This window comes from Schistocerca cancellata, chromosome 1 (assembly GCF_023864275.1).
Source record: "Schistocerca cancellata isolate TAMUIC-IGC-003103 chromosome 1, iqSchCanc2.1, whole genome shotgun sequence".
NCBI lineage: Eukaryota > Metazoa > Arthropoda > Insecta > Orthoptera > Acrididae > Schistocerca > Schistocerca cancellata.
The window spans coordinates 1062957560-1062982535 of NC_064626.1; the positions used below are offsets into that span (position 1 = coordinate 1062957560).

General features: G+C 44.1%; 1 protein-coding gene across 1 annotated transcript in view; it reads left to right on the forward strand.

Moving 5' to 3' along the window:
- LOC126090607 (somatostatin receptor type 2-like) overlaps nucleotides 1-24976 on the forward strand; it is a 556431-nt gene that overhangs the window by 211297 nt on the left and 320158 nt on the right. The window lies entirely within an intron of this gene.

Below are 24976 nucleotides of genomic sequence, written 5' to 3' on the forward strand. Positions count from 1 at the left end.
AGTTGGTCCTGAAAGTTGCTCACGGCTTATATTGTGAATTGTTATTGCACCCGCGCGGTTGTGAACTCCCGTTGCGTTTTCGAAACTAGACTGCAATTCTGAAGTTTTTAACTTGACGATAAAAATAAATATGGCATGGGTGGCACAAAGGTACATTTCGCGGTATTACTTCAACCGTGAAAATCTGTTGACCCTCATCACCTATAAAGATGCTATTATACATAACGATAATAGATTACCCACTGCATGAATTCAATGAAGACGAAATTTGTTATCAGGAACGTTTAGTTTTATAATGTTCAAAACGTATGTTTTGTAAATTGAGATTGTCAATTTCCCAGATTTGGAGCAAGTGACGCAACATTTTTAAATGTGTCAGTTAAACGATTGACCCCTTTTAATCGTTAGTTTCTTATGAGCACAAAGGAAATTAGACAACAGTTTTCCAGTCACTTATGGAATATTGTAGATTGTGCGACTGCGTTATTTTACGAGCGTATTTCGAAAGTAAGGTCCAATCGGTCACGAAATGGGAACTACAGTGAAAATCCGATAAATCTTTGCTTAGGTGTGTTGGACAGTGTCTCTAGTATGCCCATTGATAGCGTCACGTCTGTCTTTTCAGTACTGAGTGCACAATGAGTTCGTAACGATGCCTAGAAAACGGTGTCTGCCGCCAAGTACGAGTGCCCGTGAGAGACTCCGCCTGATTTGATGCAGCCCACACAACATAACTGTCATGCATTTCCTTCTTCATGACAGTGCTCAGCCGCACAATGAGGACGCCCCTGCAGCGTTTTCGATGGAAAGTTTTTGATTGCCCTCCATACAGCCCAGACTTGTGCATCTCTGCTGACATGAACCGCTGGCTATGAAGCCAGCCTTTTTTAAGCCTTTAAGCACGAACTGCAGATTAGCGTAGAGAATCGACGAAAGGTGCAGGCGTCTGCCTTCTATGACGAGGTATTGGAAAATTGGTACAACGCTACGATAAATGTCTGAGGCGAAGCGGATATTATTTAGAGACGTTGCTGGAAGGTGTCACAAACTATTGCAAATAAAACACTTTTTGATTTTCACTGTGGTTTCCATTTCGCGACCGATCGGACCTTAGTTTCGGAATATGCCTCGTGTGTATACTACTGAATGCGACAGGGGTTCGTTTTCCTCCCTTATGCAGTAACGTGGGTCGAATGTTGGTCTTTGCAGCAGTCTTACTCGGTACTATTTTCCTAGAGAAAGGCTTAAAATTTTAATTATTTACTAATCCAGCACGTTTGAGAAAGTTATTTGTGTGGCTTGTTATTATTCCTTATAGATTTACTTAACTTATTTACCCTCCTAATCCCACTAAATCTGTTCCAGTAAAAAATACAAACAAAAAAAATTGAGAAAGATCTACAAATCGAAGGATCTATGACGAAAATAAAAGAATGATTCGTGTGTGGGATTAAAATTCAGGGTGAAAGGATATCAGTGATAAGATTCGCTGATGACATTGCTATATTCAGTGAAAGTTCGGAAGAATTACAGGATTTGTGGAATGGAATGAACACTCTAATGGGTACAGAATATGGGTCCAGAGTAAATCCAAGTGAGGTGAAAGTAATGAGAAGTAGCAGAAATGAGAATAGCGAGGAACTTAACTGCACAAATAGACGAAGTCAAGGAATTCTGCTATCTAAGCAGCAAGAGAACCCGTGGCGAACGGAGAATGGAGAACATAAAAAGGAAACTAGCACTGACAAAAAGGGCATTTCTGGACAAGAGAAGTCTACTAGTATGATATATAGCTCGTAATTTGAGGAAGAAATTTCTGGAAATGTATGTTTGAAGCACAGCATTATATGGTAGTGAAACATGGACTGTGGGAAGACCGGGAACGAAGAGACTCGAAGCATTTAAGATGGAGTATTATAGAAGAGCGTTGAAAATTAGATGGACAGATAAGGTAAGGAATGAGGAGGTTCTCTGGAGAATCTCCGAGGAAAGCAATACAGGGATAACAATGACTAGAAGAAGGGAGAGAAGAGTAGGACATCTGTTAAGACATCAGGAAATAACTGCAGTGATACTAAAGGGAGGTGTAGAGGGCAAAAACTGTAGGGGAAGACAGATTGAAATACATCCAACAAACAATTCAGACCGTAGGTTGTAATTGGTACTCTAAGATAAAGTGGTTGGCACAGGAATGATGACTCAAAAAAGATATCGAACACAGATATCCTGCTCGCCAGTTAGATTTCTTGGTTACTACAACAGCGGCGCTTTCTTTGCACGTACCTCATAGGTACGTAAGCGGCAATCGAAAAAGATTCTTTCCTCGTTTTCTAGGAAAATATCAATTTTATAACGTCCATAAATCATGATGAAAAATGCTCAGTTTCCAGTTGTCTTTGGATCACGTCGATTTTGAGTCGATTGAGTGTCACTAACTTAAGGGGTTATTTTGTCAAAAAGTGAAGGCTGTTGAGTCAAAACATCTTAGTACCCTTCGTTGTATGTTGTACACAAGCGATCTGCCCAGTATGAGTCTTACAGATTGGCCGGGTCTCAGGCCCTCTCCTTGTAATTCGAGAAAGATGTTTTAGAAGTTCGGTCTATCTCCATTCACTCAGAGCACATGATTTAGTTATAGGGAACACACTTAGCATACGAACGCTGCAGAGTTTCTACGCCTTGCCGCCTCTCAGAGCCGTACTCAGTTACGAGGGCTATTCAGAAGGTAAGGAACGAGCGATGTAAACAGCAGTGAAAATGAAAACTGTTTTATTTGCTACAGTTAGCTACATCTTCCAGCTACTTTTCTACATAATCGCTGCTTCGATTTAGACATCTTTCTTAGCGTTGTAGCAGCTTTCTAATATTCTAGTACTAGAAGGTAGCCTCTTGTGCTTTCCGACGTTTTTCTACGTTGGACTGCAGGTTGTTGTCTGTGTCAGTGTGTTGCCTTCGTAGCCAGCGGTTCATGTGAGCAGAGCTAGAGATGAGAGGGAGCTAAGTCCAGGCTGTATGGTGGGTGATCAAACACTTCTCATCGAAACTGCTGCAAGACCGTGCTCATTTACCCTGCAGCGAGAGGAAGGAAATGGATGAAAGGTATGTTACGTGGGGTTGCATGAAATCAGGCGAAACCTCGCAGAGGGCACCCATATTTGGCGGCAGACATTATTGCTCTAGGCATCTTCAAGCGTGATTTCTGGCGCTCCCCAAGGTTGTGTTATAGGCCCTTTCCTGTTCCTTATCTATATAAACTATTTGGGAGACGATCTGAGAAGCCGTCTTAGGTTGTTTGCAGATGATGCTGTCGTATATTGACTGATAAATTCATCAGAGAATCAAAACAAATTGCAAAAAAATTTAGAAAAGATATCTGAATGGTGCGAAAATTCGTAGTTGACTCTCAATAACGAAAAGTGTGATGTCATCCACATGAGTGCTAAGAGGAATCCGTTAAACTTCGGTTACACGATAAATCAGTCAAATTTAAAGGCCGAAAATTAACTAAATTCCTAGGAATTACAATTACGAACAACTTTTAAATTGGAGGGAACATATAGGAAATGTTGTGAGGAGGGCTAACCAAAGACTGCGTTTTATTGGCAGGACACTTAGGAAATGTAACAGATCTACTAAGGAGACTGCCTACATTACACTTTTCCGTCCTCCTTTAGAATACTGCTGCGCGGTGTGGTATCCTTACCAGATGGGACTGACGGAATACATCGAAAAAGTTCAAAGAAGAGCAGCACGTTTTGTATTATCGGGAAATATGGGAGAGAGCATTACTGAAATGATAAAGGATTTGGGGTGGACATCATTAAGGCGTTTTTCGTTGCGACGGAATCTTCTCAAGAAATTCCAATCATCACTTTCTCCTCCGAATGCGAAAATATTTTGTTGACACCAACCTACATAGGGAGAAACGATCACCACGATAAAATAAGGGAAATAAGAGCTCGTACGGGAAGATACAGGTTTTCGTTCTTTCCACGCGCTATACGAGACTGGAATAATACAAAATTGTGTATGTGGTTCGATGAGCCCTCTGCCAGGCACTTAAATGTGATTTGCGGAGTATCCATGTAGATGCAGATGTAGATGTAGACGTGTTCACTGCGTGCTCAGAAACGAAAAGAGTGACGTGACATTATCGACAGGCATACTACAGACACTGCCGAACACCACTGGGCAACGCTTCATCGGGTTTTCATGTCGTTTCCATTCCGCGACGTATCGGACCTTACTTTCAGAATAGCCCTCATATAAAACACATCTAGTGTCGCAGGGAGTTTCATCCAACATTTTATCTGTACCAAACATTGTTCTTCATCACGTGATCCATCATTCCTAACTGTTTTCTGCAACAGCTGTAAGCGTTTCCATCACGATTAGGCTTATTGACGGCGGTAGATTGCACCTACGAACTCAAATTAATGTCCCATAGCCAAGGTCAGGAGCGTAAGATAACTCCCGTTGACTTGCAGCAGTATCGGATCACAACTGTCCTTTTCGCTTAATTGTATGTGTAACCGTTAGCAAAAGTACATAAAATGAACGAGTATCAATCTGCAAAAATTTTCGATGATATTTGGCTCGTTTATCCTCATATATCAGTCTTTCTTAAAAAAAAATCTTTATTTCAATAATAATAATAATTATACAATATAACCCACTTCCTTACGTGATTAGTGGGTCCTAATTTGTTCAAAACATCAAATGCAGGTAATTATAGGTTTAATTGATTTGTGAGCTATAGCTATAACTAGTGACAATGGGCAGCTAAATTTCTATCGTTATTATTGTTCAAATGGCTCTGAGCACTATGGGACTCAACTTCTAAGGTTATCAGTCCCCTACAACTTAGAACTGCTGAAACCTAACTAACCTAAGGACATCACACACATCCATGCCCGAGGCAGGATTCGAACCAGCGACCGTAGCGGTCGCGCGGTTACAGACTGTAGCGCCTAGAACCGCTCGGCCACCTCTGCCGGCCACGATTATTATTATTAGTATTTAATGTATAATCTCTTAACTAAAACTCTACTGCCTGCAGCGTCACAGTTGTGTCATAAATATGTAAACCTACTTTAGTGCCTTTCCCATCGAGCTAATCCCGATAGGCGTGCCCCTGACACTGGGCAGGCCAAGATGTTATTCGCCGCAGATTCCTAGTAACTAATTTCCTAATCTAAGTCCTACTAACTAGTTCTAACCTAAGTCAAATCCGGTGCTTTGTCTAGTATCGGTGATATTCCTCCACTGGCGGATTCCAGACTACGAGGAAAGCCGGCCTATCCACGCGCAGGCGGTATAGGACTAGGGCGCGTATTCATTATTTAGTATGTTTCAATTTTTACGTTAATTTATGTCCCTCAGGTATTTCTTTAACACTTTTAGTGATACCTCATCTGCTGGTTTATTGAGAGTTTGAAAAGTGTCTTCTTGTCTTATTAGTTGCTATGTGTCGCGGTCAGGGAATTGGTCACGTAATGTAGAAGCAACATCATTGAAAAGGGGGCACTCGTAGATCACATGATCGGGGGCACCCACTGATTCACCACATTCACACGGGGGTGTGGCCCTTTTCGCGAAACGACATAAATATGTCGGGTATGGCCCATGCCCAGTGAGAAAATGGATCAGTCCTCTAGTATCTCATTTTCAGTCGTTCCGTAACGCTTGGAAGAAATTTAAATATCAGTCTTCTTATACCACTCCATCTTCCCTCTGCGCTCGCTCTTTCTTTTCTGCCAGCACAAACCCTGTCCAAGGATGAAATAACAGGTGGCGTCCGTTTCCGCGAGGGTTCGAAGCTCCGAGATTTGATGTGAAGTTTGCGCAGTATCACTTCCGCTATCTGGAGCCAGCAGTGAGTGTATTGTGCAACACTATTGCCGACTGTTAGTGATAGTGCAGGGCCCGCTTTACGGCCACCGCTGCTGGCAGGTGGCCACGTGGAGAGATGACGGCACATATCGGCGGCGGCAGAGTTCCGGGTCAGCAGTCTGGTGGTGGCTGCAGTAATCTAATTGAATCAGTAATTGTAAAAACAACATTAGTCCAAAAAAGTAAATTTTTCAGGAGAAGCAAAAAACTGTATACAGGCTAAATAATGGACAGAAGGATAAATCCACTAATTTTAATATTGACTGTGTATGTTAGGTAAGCTATAACAATAAAACAAAGTACTTTAAATGTAATAACTTTGCATGAACGATTTTTTTAATTGTACGGACTTATGTTGTTATTGCAGGATGAACATTTTGGACTGACATTTTAACATCAACATTTGTTTATGTTATCAAAAATTACTTTATTGTATAAATTTAATATACAATATTACTTGTACATTGTCTAATATTGTTTTACATAGAAATTGAAAAATATTGTTAATGTATGCATACACTGTATGGAAAGACTAAAGATATGACGATTTAAATCGTGACATTAGGAATTAAATTTCTTTTTTCACTTAACAGGACAATGAAGGATTAACACTACACTATACGGGTTATTTTATACCAAAAATGTATTATGAATCATCTTCAGGAGTGTTCACAGAAGGCCACTCAGTCAATTCCAGATAAAAGGCTTTGTGCTCATCGGGAATATATTGCATTAATTGTCCCACATCTTTCAATTTTTTGACATCGATTGCAACTTTGTTATTATATGCAATTTCTGCAGGCAACTTTGGTTCTGTCTGTAATGAATGTCGCAATGAAAAGCGGTGTTTTACGAGACCATCAATATGATAGTAACAGTCAACTTTACCTGGAAGCATTTCACTGTGATGGAAGCTCATAAATGAGGACACTGTGAATTTCACTTTACTGCTTTTGTCCACATTCGTCCCATAACTGTCGTCAGACAAACAGGATCGCTTATAAAATTTGGGCCACCATTTTTTGTAACCCAAAATCTCTTCGGAGGTAACAAGCTTTACATTAATATTTTGTTTTTTGGATGATGTCACCATACATTGAACATACTCATACAAAGAATATATTCTGTCTTTTCTTCTTATCACCCTCTTTATGGAAGCAAATGTACGATCACATGGTAAAAATGAATGGCCACGCACAGGAAAATACTGGAATACATCTTTGAATCTGCCAGAACTTACAAGGCAGTTCATTACCCTAACCACTGTGTTGTTCTTATTTTGTGCAGGGCACCCATCCGAGAACAGGTGTAATTCAGTAGCACTATCAAGTATATCTGTGTTGATGTAATCAACCAAAAACGAGCATACTTCGTTAGGTCCTTTGTGGGCAGTACCTTCGTGATACATATATACCTTGGATTTGTTGCTCCTTAGGTCTGTAATACAGAATGCATTAACGTTAATTTGCCGTAAATAAAAAGCTTCCTGTACTGGGAGCTTAGGCAACTGCAGATTTTGCATATAATCGAAACACAATGCTACCACATGCTCATTTTCTGCACACTTCTCCTTAACAGCATCCATCTTTAAATAGAATTTTTTGCTTCTTCTTTTATGTACCATGAGTTCCGCTACAGCCACACGCTTTGCAGTATCGTTCAGTGATGGACTCTTAATCTTCACTGAAAGTGACTCACAAGAGCAGCAAGTATCGACTTGCGGCCGCCCAAAGCGTAAGTTAAAACGCTCATTGAAAACCCTTAAATAAATTCCATATGACACTCTGATATGAGGATATAACTTCATGAACAGTTCGTACATACTTTTTACAGATAATTCAGGATTTAAGTAATACATTTCTTTGCTTGAATAATGTGAGATTTTCGTAGGGAATGTTTTAATATGCTCCTCAATTATCGATAGGACTTCCTGTGGTGTTGCATTGGTTGAAGCAGTACGTCCTCTACTGTCACATGGGCGAACATTATTTTTCACACAGTTACAAATTCGTCGCACACGTTCATTTGTAATGCCAAAAAGACTACAAAATGCTTTTTGCACACTTCGACCCGCCCAGCATCTCCAGTTACCGCGTGATATCGATAATTTAGTGCTCTTGGCTTAGGCTGGCCATCACTTTTCCGGGGTCTTCTGCGTACCACGTCTTCTTTTTCGATCAGCCCTGCAAGGTAACCATCTTGTGTGTTCTTACTCTCAAAATCGTGAAATTTAGTGAATATATCTATCTGTTCATGTTCAGAGATCCTCTTGAAACACAGTTTCTTACATCTGAAACATATTAATACACGAATACCAATGTCAGGAATTGTAAAAGAGTTGCAAAAAAATTATTTACGTAAAATCAGTTATTTTTTATTGATAGAGTAAATTATCCATATGATATTTACGTACCATAAAACTTAGAACAGATGGGAACCTCTAAGAAGTAAAAATACACAGACAGGAGATTAATTCACATAGCCTTTGAACTCACCCACAGTCAGGTCCTATTTTTACAGCATTAATTTCTCTTCCACTGTGATTCACGTAACCAATTCCCTTCGTTCTGGCAGCTTTTATGACATTTCTTTTATATAGTTCCGGTTGCGCACCTCTCTTCTTCGACATTGTGCATAGATAATCCAAAGAAACGTGTTCTATAAACAAAACTAAACGGCAATGTATACGCAGCTGCTACAACAATGCACACAGGTAATTAGATCACAGGCGTCAGATATGCTGCCATCTGGCATGCATTATATTCACTACATGGAAAAAGATCCGAGTATGATCGTTTGGTGCTGCCATCTGCCATTTCTTGCAATAATAACGTAAGTCCTGGACTGATGTTGTTACTGCAAAGAACACGAAAAACTGTATGCCTATAAAAGCATTAAATTGTGTAGGAGAAGTGTGATTTTTACATAGATGCTGCATCTAAGTATCCTGAAGGCTTCTCTGCATATATCTAATTTTTGCCAAAAAGTGGACATGTGTTGTTTTTACAATTACCGATTCAATTACGGCGCGGACACGTGGGGGGCGAGGGCGAGGGCGAGAGCGGAGGCAGCAGAGGTGGGCGCCGGTAAATCTGCTCGCAAGTGGAGCTGAACGGCCAGCTGTCTCCTCCCGCAGCTCAGCTCAGACCGCCTGCCGCTCACCGCCGAGGCAGCGCCGCTCCGCCGCCTGGCGTCACGCATCAGTCAGGCGCGGTGGGCGCTTTGCGACTCTGTGTTTAGCACGGCAGACTAATGACAGTCAAACAGCGTAGACGGTGTTCTTTTCTCCGGCAGATCATACCAGGTGCACCGGTATGAAATGAGCGTTTTTTTGTGAAAATTAAACACTAATTTTGAATTGAAAAGTAAAAACATTTTATTCAAAGTACTGACCATTGCTTTCGGTACATTTTGACCACCTTTCTGGGAATTTGTGGACACCACGCCAATAGAAATGTTCGTCTTTTGAATCAAACCAATCAGACATCCAATTTTCGACTTCTTCGTAGGAATCGAAGTCTTCCTCAGCCAATGCGTGTCCCATAGATGAAAAAAAAAAGGTAGTCGGAAGGGGCCAAGTCTGGTGAATACGGCGGGTGGGGTAGCAGCTCCAAAAATGGTTCAAATGGCTCTGAGCACTATGGGACTTAACATCTGAGGTCATCAGTCCCCTAGACTTAGAACTACTTAAACCTAACTAAACTAAGGACATTACACACATCCATGCCCGAGGCAGGATTCGAACCTGCGACCGTAGCAGCAGCGCGGTTCCGGACTGAAGCGCCTAGAACCGCTCAGCCACAACGGCCGGCGTAGCAGCTCCCAGTCAAGTGTTTTGATTGTATCCTGAACCAGTTTTGCTTTGTGTGCAGGTGCATTGTCGTGTAAAGAAAATACTTTGCCATGTCTTCTGGCCCATTCTGGTCTTTTTTCGATCAATTAGTTCAAATTGATCGTTTCTTGTCTGTAGCGATTAGAATTCACAGTTTCACCAGGTTTTAGAAGCTCATGATACACCACACCTTTCTGATCCCACCAAACACAGAGCATTGTCTTCTTGCCGAATCGATCTGGTTTTGCAGTCGATTTTGATGGTTGTCCCGGATTAACTCATACTTTTCCCGTTTAGGATTCTTAAAATAAAACCATTTCTCATCGCCAGTAACAATTCGTTGCAAAATTGATTCTCTTTCATGTTTTTAAAGAAAAATTTGACAAATGGTTTTTCGGTTTTCCATCTGTCTTTCATTCAATTCATGTGGCACCCATTTTCCACATTTTTGGATCTTTCCCATAGCTTTCAAACGGTCAGAAATTGTTTGTTGTGCAACATTTAGCATTGCTGCCAATTGCTTCTGACTCGAGTATCATCTTCATCCAATATTTCTTGCAATTCGGCGTCTTCCAACCTTTTTGGTGGTCTTCCACGTTCTTCATTTCTTACATCAAAATCATTATTTCTGAACCATTGAAACCATCTTTTGCATGTTGCTTCTGATAGAGCATATGCCTGGACAAGCATTCGATGCGACTCTGCAACACTTTTTTTCAAATGAAAACAAAAAATTAATGCTTTCCGCACATCATCACTTTCTGGTACAAAATTTGACATTGTTAGCACGATGAAAACATATTTTGTTGTTTGTGCCTTGACTTGAGGTATACTAAATATCTTTGACAGATGTCATACCAACCAAACAAAAAAATTAAGGCTCGTTCACAACAAATGTTCCCTATCGACACATTTGTATCTTAACGCTCATTTCATACCGGTACACCCGGTATGCAGTATTCGTCTTTTACCGTATTGTGAAATCGTAATAAGTCTGACCACCTACAAACCTACCCTTTGAAACCACTACTATCTGCTTTCTACATTAGGAACAGGGATGCCCCAAGAAAATTCTTTGTTCCTCGGAACGGCACGCCCCTTGGAACATTGCTTTGCAAGAGGCCGACTTGGATCTCAAGCCGTCTGGACTATCGGAAATCGGAACTACCCCGTCCCCCTCCAAAATGTGTTCAGATACATAATATAAAAAATCCCATGCAGTTGATGACGCCGAAAAGCCGTTGTAAATGAACTTTGGGTCCCGGTCCTGCATTAATTAATTTAAGTGATAGCAGGCAGGGAGTATCTAGCTCAAAAAAATGGCTCGAAGCACTATGGGACTTAACATCTGAGGTCATCAGTCCCCTAGACTTAGAACTACTTAAACCTAACTAACCTAAGGACATCACACACATCCATGCCCGAGGCAGGATTCGAAACTGCGACCGTAGCAGCAGCGTAGTTCCAGACTGAAGCGCCTAGAACCGCTCGGCCACAGTGGCCGACTGATTATCTAGCCATAGAATAGATACAAGGAGACCAGGTTTACTCTGTTTAATATCTCACACAAGTGTATAAATAATAGACGAATCTTTTGGACATTCGCATATGACAGTGAAACAAAACCGTTAATGAACACAGTAAACAAACACCTGGGTTATACGAAGGCTTCCTGAAAAGTAATAGAATGAAAAATATATGGCAACAAAAGTAATTAATATTATACATTTTATTCTTCAAGGCTACATATTTATTTCTCAGCGTAGTTCAAAGAAAGGCAGCACGTTTCGTATTATCGCGAAATAGGGGAGAAAATATTACCGAAATGATACAGCACTTCATTAAAACAAAGGCGTTTCAAACAAAAACTTTCTCCTCCGAATGCGAAAACATTGACACCGACCTACACAGGGAGAAAAGATCTTCGTAATAAAATAAGGGAAATCAGAGCTTGCACCGAAAGATGTAGGTGTTCGTATCTTCCGCGCGTTGTCCGGGATTGGAATAATACAGAATTATTGTCTAGGTGGTACGATGAACCGTCTGCCAGGCACTTAAATGTGATTTTCAGAGCATCCATGTAGACGTAGATGTAGTCACCCTGGCGACGAACACATTTCTCCCAACAGGATACCAAATTGTCGATATCGTCACTGTAGACCATTTACTATGTTGACCAACGTGTTTAAATTGAATTGCTAACACAAGAGTTGCAGCACTCGTTGCGACAACCACCGTTGCCTCGGTCGCCATATTGACGAAGGTCAGAACGCTGAGAGGCGGCGATCCATCGTTCGTCTGTGTGGAAAGCGAACAGTCTTATTTGGTGAATCATTTAACTTGTCACTGTAGTCGACATAATCGTCCTGACAGAGTCAGCAACTGTTTAGATAACGCAGATAAATCTCGTTTATTGTTCCCTCTCAGTTGCAATTTGTTTAGATAAACCTGAATTAAATATGCCTAAGCTGAGTTTAGCGTTCACTTGCACGAGTCGAATTGACGGGAGCTAACGCAGGGACGGGCAGCAAATATGAATCGGGACAAATTGTTTCGAACCACAACGAGCTGCATCTTCTCAAATGACTTTGAAGCGAAATATACGTACGATAAACGTGATCAGAGGCCCGTTTTGTCCAAGGCACTTCAAACTGGCTTTAATTTTCGAAAATCTTACAAGAAAAGATGAAATGGCACAAATAAGGGCCAGAAAGCGAACTTGCGACAGTTTGGTTTGTAACACTCTAAAAGGGTCATCAATTGTACATAGTAAGTCTGTAATTAAATAACTGTACTGCGTGTACGTACTTTCATATCAACAAAAACACCGTTTCTATTAGCGAACCACAAAACATTTCGAAGTTTACTCCATAATTATCATGTGGTACCTGTCCATTTTGCACTGACCACTGACTTAAGTTCAGTTTGCGATCAACAAGAAGTTATCGTGGATAGACGAAAATGTTTTGAGTCGCGTTCCAGTTTTATCTACATCGAATAAATTACCCATATTTCGACTGAAACTTTCCTTGTTGCTGCCACTGTACCTGTTTACCCCCACTTTTTTTTGAGTACAGATAAAGCTAGCACGCGTTATTTGAAGTTAATCAAAGCCAATTTCAAGAGGTCACACAGCAGACGACGCCTTTGACTACATAGAAAATGGTGGACGGATATTCAATTTGCTTCAGACATGGCGGATGTATAGACACTCCATGAAGTTTAAACTCATTGTTGTTTACGGAGCTACAACTTCACATCAGCTTCCACCGCTTCATCGTTATCAAAGTGAAGTGCTCTAATTTATTCTTTAATTTTTGAAAACGAATGAAAATCGAATGAGAACACGTTTGGACTGTAGGGAGGATGACCTATCACAATGAACTCTAGATGCTGGACTTTTGCACTGTCATGGCTGAAGGAGATAGTTTTTCATCTGTGGGCGAACTCTTCGAATTCACGCTTTCAAAACTCGAATACAGCACGCTGTTTCTCAGGCACCGACAGCCAAAACATTATTATCGCTGCCCACTACGAGGCTGGCTGTCGCCTGGTGGTGCTGCGGGAACGTGACGTGGCAAGGAAAGTATATAAGGGGATAAAAAACGGATGGGGAACGATTCTAGCGACATCAAGGGCCGCAAATGGGGAAATCTACTGATATAAGCGACTTTGACAAAGGTGATATTATTGCTACCCAGAGCCTGTAAACGAGTATCTCGAAAACGCCGTAGCTGGTCGAATGTTCACGTGCTACTGTAATGGGTGGTAGAACGACAGTGAAACTACCACTGAGTGATAAGTTGGACGTCCACAACTCTTCACGGAACTTGGGGTTTGTAGGCCCACCTGCTCTGTAAAACAGGACAGGTGGCGACCTGTTGTAGCGTCGCAACTACGTTTGTTTTAGGATAGCTTTCTGCATGTAACTTCGGGGACTGACATCTAGTGGCCTAACCGAGATGCACGCGAGCATCTGTCACTGCCTGCCGTGGGAAAGCTATTCTAGGCCTCTTACTGGACGCGTACATTCACCACCTATAAGAACCTAAATAAATGATATTAAATACTATTGAATCATTTTTCAAAATCAGTACACCCCCTTCTGTTATTCAGGAGAAGATTGTATAAAAATTTCAACATTGTAACTATCATAGTTTCGGAGATAAAAAAAATGCTGAAAAGTCAAAAACCGACACTTAGGGGACTAAATTCAGTTAGCAAATATAATAGTTTATCTTTTCGTATAATTGGAAAACATAAACCTAACTGTCAGTGTGCAGCATTAATTAACTGAGATTTTCATACTATAACTTCAATTATTTTTCGTTTTCGTAATATAAAAATCAGACAAAGTTATTATTTGTATCTAATATGGCTGTGGGAGTACATGTGAGTAAATGAGAATGTATATGTGGGACATTGATTTAATTTCAATGTTGCATTATATACCGTCTTAAGTAGCCTGCAAGAGTTACTCAAGCCTGTCGTGGCGAAATGATCCTCGGGATCATTTACTCACTTTGCTGATGTATGTCTCGGTGTGATGGCTATTGTAACAGAGCAGCCAGAAAATCAGCTGGAGTAAAATCTGTATCTAAAGAATATTTCCAGGATTATTGTCTTTTCGTTTTCGTTTATTAAGCATTACTTTAATATTTGCATGTCAGATTGACGCATATGCGTCTGTGTATAAGGATTGGTGCAGGCCAGTTTCGGCGCGAGTATGATCACCAGCGAGCATTCTGATTGGCAGCGAGTATGGTCAGCCAGTCAGAATTGAGACGGTTTCCGCTTGTTACCTGATAGTTTACTGGGAGTGAGGCTGGAAGAAGGGAGTCGCTCGCTAGCTTTGAATACGGACCGTCGTGTTACTAGTGCGAGTCAAAACAATGTGTAAAATAAATAAATATTTGGCTTATCGCATCTAGATTGCATTACCGTGATAGCAGTTGCATTTACGGACAGTTTTGTGAAGTTTGGAAGTTTTGGAATTGTTTTGTTTGGAAGATATTCGTGTGCGAAAATTTGTCCTTCATAGTATCCACATGGCTTGTTACAGTATTCAACCACTGAGCAGTTTTGGCGAACAATTTCTTTTATAGAAATCCACAAGAAGGACCGAATCTAATAAATCAAATTAGTGGTGATATTAATGACTGTGAAAATATTGTTTAATTCGGGTCGGGTCTGGACAGATTTCTGGCTGCTGTGTATATGAAATGTGAACAAGAAGAAAATGGCCAATAGTTTACATGTAGACTGAATAGTACCGTTTCTTTGCCTATAAAGACAAAATAAACATTTTTGTGTGAAAATTTTTGACATTATTTTCCAGAAGCTAATCCATTTTCTTACTACCCGATAAAATGGAATGACAATTTTTCTACAAATCTTTCTTTCATTACTAGAGTTGCGTGGCCTCAGTAATTGTAGATATTAGATGGTGTTTTTTATCAACGCTGCTTTTACATCATCTTGTAAGTATCTACGTTGCTAAGTGAAGAGACATCGAACAGACGCCGTTCTGGGGTAGGTGAATTTTAATGTGCAGCCTGCACAGAGAACAAAACCCCACCCCACCGCACTGTGGCATCTCTGCTGGTAGAGCACAATGCTAGTGTTTCAGAGCGCAGCGTTCATCATACGTTGTTGAACATGCTCCTCCGCAGCCGATGGCACACTGCCTGTTCACATGTTGGCCCAACGACATCGTAAATTACGATTGCAGTGGCCACAGGATCGTCGAGCTTGGACCGTGGATCGATGGAAAAGTGTCTCCTCGTCGGATGAATCACGTTTTTGCTACACCAGGCCGTTGGTCATCTCCGCAAAGGCCGTCATCCAAGCGAACGGCTGTTCGAAATGTGCACGGCGCCAAGGAAACAGGCAAGTGGGAGCACTTTTACGCTACGGGAAACATCTTCCCGCACTCACATGGGACCTGCGGTAGTAATCGGAGATACGCTGACAGATGCGGACCACCTGCACCCTTTCGTGCTTGATGTCTTCCTCGCCGGCGATGTCTTCGTCCAGCAGTACAATTGTCCGTGTCTCAAAGCAAGAAACATGCTGCAGTGGTTTCACGAGCGCGATAGTGTGCTCACGTTGATGTTTTGGCCACGAAATTCGCTTGATGTGAATCCAATGGGACCCATTTAGGTCGCTATTAGGCCCCATCAGCGCGTACACAAATCAGCTCCCAGCTGTTAAAGGAAATTATATGATTTGTGCGTGGATAGCTGGTGCAATATGCCTCCACAAACCTACCAACAAACTGTTGGCTCCACGATACGCAGAATACGTGACGTATTGCGTTCAGAAATATGGACCAACAAGTTATTAGGCAGGCGTTCGTAATATTTTGGATTGCCAGTGTAGTTACGTTACACGCCGCCAAGTGACACGTTTCATTCGGAGCCCTCTAGCTGGACAAGGTCACCGGATGTGTAAAGTCGGCTGAGTACTGTGCGTGACATGTAATACCTCAAATGATATTTAGAACAGAATAAAAATTCGGAAGCATTACTTTCGAGCCATCTCCTATCCAGCGAAGCATTACTTACCAAACCGAAAGCCGATATCAAAGTCTGGAGGGTGCATCAGCGATCCTGAAAGGCCGACCGCTGTCAGTCCCAGCGCCTACCCTGTCCAGAAATTCTCCGTCCGTCCAGATCTGATGAGGCATATGAAGTGTCTGGAAAACTTTGCTTCTGTACCCCCCTGAGCGTTCCGCGATCAAGCAGATCCACCTAAAAGTCCGCAGTCAATCAAAAGAAGAGGCTAGTTGTCAGCCAGTGATATGAGATGAGATCCACTATTCGAAATGGCTCCTTTCAAAATTTTGAAAATGTCCCAGTGGAAGTTTCCACATACCACATAAGAGAAATACGGGATAGCGAGGGAGAGAGGGGGAGAGAGAGAGAGAGAGAGAGAGAGAGAGAGAGAGAGAGAGAGAGAGGGAGAGAGAGAGAGGTGTTTAGCGGCTGGCATGGAGCCAGTCGGTAGCGACTTGCTTGTATTTAGCAAGCTCTGACGTCGTCCAGTTGCTTCGGCAAACAAGATTGTCCTGTCCCCACCGTCACGGTACCGACTGGGACGCCTCCTCCTCGGCACGAGAAATTAGCTTCTGCAAGACGAGCGTTGCGTCTCTCACTCGAACTACTCAAAGCGTGACTGAGCCAGTGTCTCTATAGGAAAGGGAGAAACCCGGGAGTAACTGCCCTCTTCGGCGCCGCTGTGTCACGCCGAACCTACGCGAAAACAAAACAAATCTCAAATTTGTACCTGACTAGTGTTTTACAGCACACACAACAGAAAGGCGGGTCTCAGGTTGGTGCGCGATGCCGTGACGCCATACAGCAAGCCATCTGGAGCGTAACTAGTGTCCTTCCTTTGAGGTTTCCTTCCTCACAGACTTCCTAAATGTCAGCTTAAGAAGCTACGTTTTGTGTAGAGACACAAAAGAAGCGACCCACGCAGCTAGCGACCGTGTTACAGATTCCGCAGAACGGCGTTTTCTCATGCGTCCGGGGCATCCCCCACGCCACACCCGTTTTGGTCGTGCAGATGTAGTTATCAACTGAAAGCTCATTTACTACTGTAACTATCAAAGAACTGCTCATCCTTCACCTTTATCGGAAGGTGTATATTGCAATGGGAAGATGGTTTGCAGGAGGAATTAGCTACTATCTTACTCCATACTTCCTGATACTTTTTGAATTCCATATACACTCCTGGAAATTGAAATAAGAACACCGCGAATTCATTGTCCCAGGAAGGGGAAACTTTATTGACACATTCCTGGGGTCAGATACATCACATGATCACACTGACAGAACCACAGGCACATAGACACAGGCAACAGAGCATGCACAATGTCGGCACTAGTACAATGTATATCCACCTTTCGCAGCAATGCAGGCTGCTATTCTCCCATGGAGACGATCGTAGAGATGCTGGATGTAGTCCTGTGGAACGGCTTGCCATGCCATTTCCACCTGGCGCCTCAGTTGGACCAGCGTTCGTGCTGGACGTGCAGACCGCGTGAGACGACGCTTCATCCAGTCCCAAACATGCTCAATGGGGGACAGATCCGGAGATCTTGCTGGCCAGGGTAGTTGACTTACACCTTCTAGAGCACGTTGGGTGGCACGGGATACATGCGAACGTGCATTGTCCTGTTGGAACAGCAAGTTCCCTTGCCGGTCTAGGAATGGTAGAACGATGGGTTCGATGACGGTTTGGATGTACCGTGCACTATTCAGTGTCCCCTCGACGATCACCAGTGGTGTACGGCCAGTGTAGGAGATCGCTCCCCACACCATGATGCCGGGTGTTGGCCCTGTGTGCCTCGGTCGTATGCAGTCCTGATTGTGGCGCTCACCTGCACGGCGCCAAACACGCATACGACCACCATTGGCACCAAGGCAGAAGCGACTCTCATCGCTGAAGACGACACGTCTCCATTCGTCCCTCCATTCACGTCTGTCGCGACACCACTGGAGGCGGGCTGCACGATGTTGGGGCGTGAGCGGAAGACGGCCTAACGGTGTGCGGGACCGTAGCCCAGCTTCATGGAGACGGTTGCGAATGGTCCTCGCCGATACCCCAGGAGCAACAGTGTCCCTAATTTGCTGGGAAGTGGCGGTGCGGTCCCCTACGGCACTGCGTAGGATCCTACGGTCTTGGCGTGCATCCGTGCGTCGCTGCGGTCCGGTCGCAGGTCGACGGGCACGTGCAACCTTCCGCCGACCACTGGCGACAACATCGATGTACTGTGGAGACCTCACGCCCCACGTGTTGAGCAATTCGGCGGTACGTCCACCCGGCCTCCCGTATGCCCACTATACGCCCACGCTTAAAGTCCGTCAACTGCACATACGGTTCACGTCCACGCTGTCGCGGCATGCTACCAGTGTTAAAGACTGCGATGGAGCTCCGTATGCCACGGCAAACTGGCTGACACTGACGGCGGCGGTGCACAAATGCTGCGCAGCTAGCGCCATTCGACGGCCAACACCGCGGTTCCTGGTGTGTCCGCTGTGCCGTGCGTGTGATCATTGCTTGTACAGCCCTCTCGCAGTGTCCGGAGCAAGTATGGTGGGTCTGACACACCGGTGTCAATGTGTTCTTTTTTCCATTTCCAGGAGTGTATATTCATACTTATCAGTGGCTGAAGTTGGTATCGCATGAAACAAGTCAGGCAGACCACTGGGAGACACGTTTATGTCTCTGAAGCAACACTGAACCGCTCCCTGACTTTCAGACAACACTCTCCAATGTCAAACAGAAAACCAGCATCAGTTTGGTAAACATCACCTCATACCAAAATTGTGGACCCCGCTCTGAACTAAGCTTGCAGAACGATTACAGGGTGCTCAAAACCAACTCCTATTGAGAAGATTTACTGTCTTTCAGGTAGCACACCTTCAAATATTCATTAAGAACGACTGAGGGCTGAGGGCACTGAAGATCACCCACTGCTTGTCCAAGAACTACCTCAGCATACCTTAAATCAAGTAAAGGTTTCCCTTGAACAGCAGAATCTTTGAAACTCCCTCCAGACGAAGCAAGACTTTTTCAGTGGAAATCCGTACAACAATATTGTATGGGACAGATAGAATACCTTCTGCCGGCTACAAACGAGGAAAGACGTGTTTATCTCGTAACCGCTTAAGAACTAGTGTCGGTAGGGCAAGGTTCTCCCTTAAAGCCGGCCGCGGTGGTCTCGCGGTTCTAGGCGCTCAGTCCGGAACTGCGCGACTTCTACGGTCGTAGGTTCGAATCCTGCCTCGGGCATGGATGTGTGTGTTGTCCTTAGGTTAGTTAGGTTTAAGTAGTTCTAAGTTCTAGGGGACTTATGACCTCAGCAGTTGAGTCCCATAGTGCTCAGAGCCATTTGAACCATTTTTCTCCCATAAATTATAGGATTTCACAAAGGATTATTGCAAATTTGAGTGTGGAGACAAAGAAACTGTGGAACATTAATTCAGTGGCCTCTTCGTCCAACTATTTGTTCTACGCAGGATGGTATCCTTGGCGTGGCTCAATTTTGGATGTCATCTGATGTGCAAATTTAGTCGGTGATACTTCTAAATGTTCCTTTTTTTAAGAAAAAATAAGCATATACTGTGTACAAATCGGGGTACTTTAAAAGTAGGCTTCTGACACTATAAATAAAATAAACCTTGTGTTCCTTCTCCCGACGTTGCAGTGTCTGTCTCAACTTCCCTAATATTGTTGCACATGTCATCAATCCATCTTGGTGTTGGTTCTTTGGAAAATTTGTTCCACAGCCATCTGAGTTTGCTTCCAATACTACTCTTGCTTCCTCTACTATTCTTGTGTGTGGTAGCCACTTTGTCCAGTTTTCTCTTGCCTCCTAAACAATACCCAGCCATTTTGACCAAAATAATTCGTGTAGCGGGTGGAGTCGTTCTGAACTACTAAAGCAATTAAATTGCAGTCGTTTCGACTGATTTTCTGTGATGCTCTTCAGGGCGGTTCACTGCTGATTATGTAATGTTTGTGTCCGAGGGTACGCTAAACCATCTGGAGCCACAGAGAGACAACTACAATGCCGTCCCCAGGCAGGCTCTCTCTCCTGCTTTCCAAATCTGTCGCATGTCTGGAAGGATAGCTGGGACGTGTTTTCGTCGATAGATTACGTTAGTACTCATTGGAGACTGTCCAGTAGACCTGGCAATTTTATGCCTCAACAGGAAAAAGTGTTTTGTATGTTAATGTACTAATTACGTAAGAAGTCTGACTTTTTGCGATTATCTGATACTTTTTGGAATGGCAAATAAGGATTTACGTAATAGCAACGAAAGTTGCTAACAAATAATTCTATTGATGAGCCAAAGCCCCTTAGGTGGAAAGTCAGACGTTTGAATATGCAGCTAACAATGTTATGGAAATTCGTACTGTGAGAATCCCCAAGCGTGGAACAGTTTTCTCCTAGACCTCACGTAAGACATTTCAGCTACTGCTTAGGGTCGATCGTGTGTTGGTTATGAGCACAGTGGTTATCAGATGGAGTCATTACTGACAGATCTCTGCCCCTGTTGAATATACACTATCAGAGCCGATAACTTGGATGGTGCGCTACACTTTGTCTTTTCAGTTTCAAAACTGGATGAGGTCTCTTCTGTTTGGCGTCTCGTACATCACTGTCTTTGACGGCTCAGTCAGTAGTACTTGAGCACGTGATTTGAACCAGCAAATTAGATATTTTGTATACATGGCATGAAATTTAGTGCCTGACTGAATGATAAAAAACTTTAATGACTCAGCTCTACGCAGTATTTGCTTTTTTTCGTGCCATGTCGAACGTCACGGATAGTTTCCAGGCGCCAGCGATGATGTTCTTTGGTATGTGGTATTAGTGCCGTCACGCAGGGGGCCAACACGCTTGAAAACCTGGACAGAATAGAGGAAAAATATTTGCGTTCCAAATCTAGCCCCACGAAATCTCGTGTAAATTGCGCCGCTGCATATTGGCCGATTGCTGCGCTGTCATTCCAGTCCCACGTCGATATGATGGGTGCTGCAACAGTTGGCAGCAAACAGTAAAACGGATAACGACACAGCCTCCAGTTATTGTTTGCGTGTTCCCTGTAATATACGACAGCGTTCGTACGTAGTTGTCAGAAGAAAATAAGACAGGTATCACTCTAAAAGGTATAATTATGACATTTTTAACCGGTATAATGACGTATATTGACTTAAAACTAAAGTACTTTCGATATTGTCCGAAATCGTTGGCTACAAAATTTCTTCTTAGTGCCTCAAATTTTGTAAATGGCTCTGGCTCAGCTTTTGTGAATGGCTCTCCAGTTATCTTAATACACTCCTGGAAATTGAAATAAGAACACCGTGAATTCATTGTCCCAGGAAGGGGAAACTTTATTGACACATTCCTGGGGTCAGATACATCACATGATCACACTGACAGAACCACAGGCACGTAGACACAGGCAACAGAGCATGCACAATGTCGGCACTAGTACAGTGTATATCCACCTTTCGCAGCAATGCAGGCTGCTATTCTCCCATGGAGACGATCGTAGAGATGCTGGATGTAGTCCTGTGGAACGGCTGCCATGCCATTTCCACCTGGCGCCTCAGTTGGACCAGCGTTCGTGCTGGACGTGCAGACCGCGTGAGACGACGCTTCATCCAGTCCCAAACATGCTCAATGGGGGACAGATCCGGAGATCTTGCTGGCCAGGGTAGTTGGCTTACACCTTCTAGAGTACGTTGGGTGGCACGGGATACATGCGGACGTGCATTGTCCTGTTGGAACAGCAAGTTCCCTTGCCGGTCTAGGAATGGTAGAACGATGGGTTCGATGATGGGTTGGATGTACCGTGCACTATTCAGTGTCCCCTCGACGATCACCAGTGGTGTACGGCCAGTGTAGGAGATCGCTCCCCACACCATGATGCCAGGTGTTGGCCCTGTGTGCCTCGGTCGTATGCAGTCCTGATTGTGGCGCTCACCTGCACGGCGCCAAACACGCATACGACCATCATTGGCACCAAGGCAGAAGCGACTCTCATCGCTGAAGACGACACGTCTCCATTCGTCCCTCCATTCACGCCTGTCGCGACACCACTGGAGGCGGGCTGCACGATGTTGGGGCGTGAGCGGAAGACGGCCTAACGGTGTGCGGGACCGTAGCCCAGCTTCATGGAGACGGTTGCGAATGGTCCTCGCCGATACCCCAGGAGCAACAGTGTCCCTAATTTGCTGGGAAGTGGCGGTGCGGTCCCCTACGGCACTGCGTAGGATCCTACGGTCTTGGCGTGCATCCGTGCGTCGGTGCGGTCCGGTCCCAGGTCGACGGGCACGTGCACCTTCCGCCGACCACTGGCGACAACATCGATGTACTGTGGAGACCTCACGCCCCACGTGTTGAGCAATTCGGCGGTACGTCCACCCGGCCTCCCGCATGCCCACTATACGCCCTCGCTCAAAGTCCGTCAACTGCACATACGGTTCACGTCCACGCTGTCGCGGCATGCTACCAGTGTTAAAGACTGCGATGGAGGTCCGTATGCCACGGCAAACTGGCTGACACTGACGGCGGCGGTGCACAAATGCTGCGCAGCTAGCGCCATTCGACGGCCAACACCGCGGTTCCTGGTGTGTCCGCTGTGCCGTGCGTGTGATCATTGCTTGTACAGCCCTCTCGCAGTGTCCGGAGCAAGTATGGTGGGTCTGACACACCGGTGTCAATGTGTTCTTTTTTCCATTTCCAGGAGTGTAGTATAGCTAAGGAGTTCAAATGTATTTGCAAGAACATATTAGCACGTTTTTAGTGGACTATCATTCTTCTACCATCTGGCAGTGCGACAAGGTAAAAATTTGTCCATGAGTTGTTTCAGTTATCCCATGAACTATTATCTACACGAAAAATTTCATCAGAGTTTACAATAGAATACTTGGGGAGGAATTTGGAATTGTTATGTGACAAATGGAGCTCACATTGAACATTTATAAGGTTCTTGGTAAAACCATTTGAGTTGCTCTTTCATTTGGCATATCATTTATAATTGTAAGTTTAATATAATAAATATAACAAAGCGTCAAAACCCCGATATTCATTTAAAACACTCTGTATGCGTCGCCTGATTTTATACTGGCAGGCACACCTTTCGTGACGTATAGTGGTTAATTCCGTACTACACTACCGGCCATTAAAATTGCTACACCAAGAAGAAATGCAGATGATAAACGGGTATTCATTGGACAAATACATTATACTAGAACTGACATGTGATTTCATTTTCACGCAATTTGGGTGCATAGATCCTGAGAAATTAGTACCCAGAACAACCATCTCTGGCTGTAATAACGGCCTTGATACGCCTGGGCATTGAGTCAAACAGAGCTTGGATGGCGTGTACAGGTACAGCTGCCCATGTAGCTTCAACACGATACCACAGTTCATCAAGAGTAGGGACTGGCGTATTGTGACAGTTGCTCGGCCACCATTGACCAGTCGTTTTCAATTGGTGAGAGATCTGGAGAATAACCTGTCCAGGGCAGCAGTCGAACATTTTCTGTATCCAGGAAGTCCCATAAAGGACCTGCAACATTCGGTCGTGCATTATCCTGCTGAAATGTAGGGTTTCGCAGTGATCGAATAAAGGGTAGAGCCACGCGTCGTAACACATCTGAAATGTAACGTCCACTGTTCAAAGTGCCGTCAATGCGAACAAGAGATGACCGAGACGTGTAACCAATGGCACCCCATACCATCGCGCCGGTTGATACACCAGTATGGCGATGACGAATACACGCTTCCAATGTGCGTTCACCGCGATGTCGCCAAACACGGATGCGACCATCATGATGCCGTAAACAGAGCCTGGATTCATCCGATAAAATGACGTTTTGCCATTCGTGCAGCCAGGTTCGTCGTTGAGTACACCATCGCAGGCGCTCCCGTCTGTGATGCAGCTTGAAGGTTCAAATGGTTCAAATGGCTCTGAGCACTATGGGACTTAACATCTATGGTCATCAGTCCCGTAGAACTTAGAACTACTTAAACCTAACTAACCTAAGGACAGCACACAACACCCAGCCATCACGAGGCAGAGAAAATCCCTGACCCCGCCGGGAATCGAACCCGGGAACCCGGGCGTGGGAAGCGAGAACGCTACCGCACGACCAGCTTCAAGGGTCACCACAGCCATGGTCTCCGAGCTGATAGTCCATGCTGCTGCAAACGTCGTCGAACTGTTCGTGCAGATGGTTGTTGTCTTGCAAACGTCACCCATCTGTTCACTCAGGGATAGAGACGTGGCTGCACGATCCGTCACAGCCATGTGGATCGATCCGTCACAGCCATGCGGATAAGATGCCTGTCATCTCGACTGCTAGTGATACGAGGCCGTTGGGATCCAGCACGGTGTTCCGTCTTAGCCTCCTGAACCCACCGATTCCATATTCTGCTAACAGTCATTGGATCTCGACCAACGAGAGCAGCAGTGTTGCGACACGATAAACCGCAATCGGATAGGCTACAATCCGACCTTTATCAAAGTCGCAAACGCGATGGTACGCATTTCTCCTCCTTACACTAGGCATGACAACAACGTTTCACCAGGCAACGCCGGTCAACTGCTGTTTGTGTATGAGAAATCGGTTGGAAACTTTCCTCTTGTCAGCACGTTGTAGTTGTCGCCACCGGAGCCAACCTTGTATGAATGCTCTGAAAAGCTAATCATTTGCAGATCA